The sequence below is a fragment of the Perognathus longimembris genome, chromosome 12 (assembly GCF_023159225.1).
Source record: "Perognathus longimembris pacificus isolate PPM17 chromosome 12, ASM2315922v1, whole genome shotgun sequence".
NCBI classification, from domain to species: domain Eukaryota; kingdom Metazoa; phylum Chordata; class Mammalia; order Rodentia; family Heteromyidae; genus Perognathus; species Perognathus longimembris.
The window spans coordinates 24,888,037-24,891,934 of record NC_063172.1 but is presented as its reverse complement, the minus strand read 5'-3'; positions in this window follow the sequence as shown (position 1 = coordinate 24,891,934).

The window sequence follows — 3,898 nt, the reverse complement described above, 5'->3', positions numbered from 1 at the left end:
CTCAAGTCAATCAACATAATCCACCACATCAACTGGAGCAAGGTCAAGAATCACATGATTATTTTGCTAGATGCAGAAAAAACATTTGATAAAATCCAGCACCCATTTATGATAAAAACTTTGAAGAAACTAGGATTCCAGGGAACATTCCTAAATATAATTAAGGCCATCTACAACAAACTTCGGATCTTAAAACGTATAGCACAGATCCATTGTAAACTACTGCTCTGAGTCTTCTGCAGTTTATTTTGTTCTTCATATTGACTTTATTTTTCTGGTCTTCCCCAAAGATATTTCCCCTCTCTCAATACATACAGCAATAACAAGAAAAGTATAAAATGTCCTTATCTTAGGTGAGCAAATGATGTAATTCAAAAGTGGTGCTGCTGGATCATAGGGGAGCTCTATGTATAGCCTTTTGAGGAACCTCCATACTGCTTTCCAGAGTGGTTGAACAAGCTTACATTCACACCAACAGTGTACTAGGGTTCCCTTTTGGTCACATCCCCTCCAGCATCTCCGGCATCTGTTATTATTATTAGTTTTCTTGACAATGGCCATTCTTACTAGGGTGAGGTGGAATCTCAGTGTTGTTTTGATTTATATTTCTTTTATGGCCAGTGATGTAGAACACTTCTTAATGTGTCTCTTGGCCATTCTCATTTCCTCTTCAGAGAAGCCTCTTTTTAGGTCTTTAGTCCATTTGTTGAGGGAGCAGTTGGTTCTTTGGGGATTTGTTTTGGATTAATTTAAATTTTTGAGTTCTTTGTATATTTTAGATATGAGACCTTTGTCTGTTTTATGGCCAGTAAAGTTCATCTCCCAGTCTGTGGGCTTTGTATTTATCTTGCAAGCTATGTCCTTTACTGTGCAGAAGCTCTGCAGTTTGATGCAATCCAATTTTTCCAACCTTTCTTTAATTTGTTGTGTTTCTGGGGGCAATTACCCAAAAGATTACAAGCAAAACCACACCAAAGCCACCAGCACAATTATGTGCATTGCAGCACAATTTATCATCACTAAAATATGGAATTAACCCAGATGCCCCTCAGTAGATGAGTAGATCAAGAAAATGTGGTACATATACACAATGGAATTCTATGCCTCATTCAAAAGGAATGACATTGCCCCATTCATAAGGAAATGGAAGGACTTGTAAAAAATTATACTAAGTGAAGTGAGCCAGACCCAAAGAAACACAGACTCTATGGTTTCCCTCATTAGGAATAATGGGTACATGTCTAGGATAGTTCTAGCAGAAGATTACAATAGCTCAATAGCTGTGTCCACATGAACACATAAGATGATGCAAAGCAAAGTGAACTCCAAGTTATGGAAACAAGTGATTTATCATTGTTGTTATTTTCAACATACCATGTAAAATTATGCCCTTTTTCTTTTGTCTTTCTTTCCCATGGTTTTAATCCTGATGTCCCTGTAACTGATTTTAGTACCCTGGATATTGTAACTAGGGAAGGGAAATGAAATACCAAAATGGAGAGGTAAATGATAAAAAGAAAAACCAATGCAACAGCAATACTTACAAATCTATATGGTGTAAACAAACTGTACAATTCATGGGGGGTGTAGGGAGGGAATGAGGGAGGAAGTAACAAGTGGGATAAGAAATGTACTCACCACCTTACATATGAAATGGTAACCTCTCTGTTCATCACTTTAACAATAAAGAAATAAAAAAAAAGATGAAATCCAAATTGAAAACAGAGATTTTTCCCCCCAAGAGATTAAATAAAAATGAAAAGAAAATGAGGGAAAGTAATAAGATGCTTCTTTAATTGGAGAAAATCAATAAAGGAAACAGATAAAAATAGAAAGAGGATGAAAGAACTTCTGTTGGAGGTTGTTTCTGAAGTGAGACACGCATTTTTGTTCAACTTGTTGGCTTGACTTGTTAAGTACTTATAGCCTTGCAATTCTCACAAGCTTAGGCACAGTGGGAGTACCTACTCCTGACTGGACTGGGGGATATCTCAGTAGAAAGTTTTTATCCATTATTCTCTGGGCATCAGGCAGATTGCCCCAGCACCACTCAGATACAGGAGAATTTGCTGAAGGGTGTTGTACTTGTATTTGGCTTGATCCTATGTGTGAGTTCAGGGCAGACACAATCAAATGTCAGTTGTTCTCTTCACTGCTGCTTCTTTCTTTGTGTGGGAAGATATTGCTAATCACATAGGGCTTTTCAGTCTATGTGCCAGTCTAGCTCCCAGTGGCTACACAGTTCCTCTGTTAGTACCTGTTTTGAAAAAGCATATAGACTTCCCTTGTGGGTCCTGATAATGTTCTTGATAGTGAACAGAACAAATAATGCACTGAGCTCTGCATCAATGCTGGAGAACTGAGAGATTCCAGTGCTGGCTTAGATTTCAGTTCTTTAAGATCCTACTTAATAGTTTATAACCCTGTGAGAAGGCTATGGCTAGAGTGATTATTTTAAGCCACACAGGTCCTCAGAGCCTTTAGCCCCACAAGACAGTAAATTAACAAAGCCACCAGATAGCTCCTAAATGCTCCGTGTACTCTGCCAACCACCAGATTGGTACTGAAATAATATTTAAGCAATAGTCTTTCTTGAACTAAGAAGAGTGAGTTCACCAATCTCCAATTCCTTGATTGTTTGAGTTTCTGTTGCTGCTATGAATTTGCAGTTCTTTCTTAGAGAATGCCTTAGATTTGATTCTTAGAATCCTTTAAATTAAGTGCTATAGCACAGGCCACTAAATCTGATGGATACAATTAAAAATATCCTCAATAAGGTATTTGTAAGGCAATTAAATAGCACACCCAAAAGATTATACATCAGGATCATGTGAAATTTACCACTGGACTTTTTTGTTCCAACATGCTCAAATTAATAACCCTTTTAGTACTGCCTTTGCTGTAATCGCTAGTGTTGTTAAGTTGTGATTTTGTTTTAAGTTGTTGGAAAATGTTCAATACTCATTCATCATGAAAATCCTTAAGGAAGTTGCGGCATATAGTATCTTTCTCAATACAATGAACACCATATGTATACACATTATGAAATTCTCTTAGGCATGATAAGAGAATGGCATACTGGTATTGGCACTGCAAACATGGGGGGAGATAGAAGTCTTTGTGATAAGTGAAATAATATAGACATGCAAATGCTTCACAATATCACTCATATGGAATCTGAAAAACTTGATCTAACGAATGTTCAGAAAAGAATTTTTGTATGAGAGGCTGGGGATGCCAGAGAAAGGATGGATAAGTTTGGCTAACAGGTAACAAGTTATAACTATATATGAGAAAGTAACTCTGGTATTGTATTGTACTGTATAGGGAGACTACAGACAACGATAATGCATCTTCGTATATTTAAAAAGTAGAAAGCCAGCATGGGGGTGGCACAACTGTAGAGTCCTAGCTATTTGGGGCGACAGAGATGGGAAGATTGAGATCTGAGGTCTGCATGACAAAAGCATTAGATACTGTCTGCAAATCAACCAAAAAGTTCTGGGAGTGTGGTTCAAGTGCTTTATCACCAAGTCATGAGCCCAATCCCCAGTCCAAAAAGCAAACTTGTGAACAAAAAGAAAATTTTAGAATTTAAAAGGTATTCTAGAATAAAAAAAGATATTATCTGTCCAACAGAATGATATCAGATCAGAAAAGTGAATGTATTCTCTTAGTAAACTTTCATTTTGAACTTAAATCATCTCTGACATACAGTTCAAAGAACATTCCAAGAGCCCAGCAGGTTTTTAGCCATTGGGGTTTTCTTTTGTCCTTAAAATGATAGTATCAAACATTCTGATAAAGTAATATAAAAACTACACAAGGTGATACCTTCCTAACTTTGGAGAAATGATGTGATGGACATATGTCCTTTAAAATTTGTAGTACTTAAAAT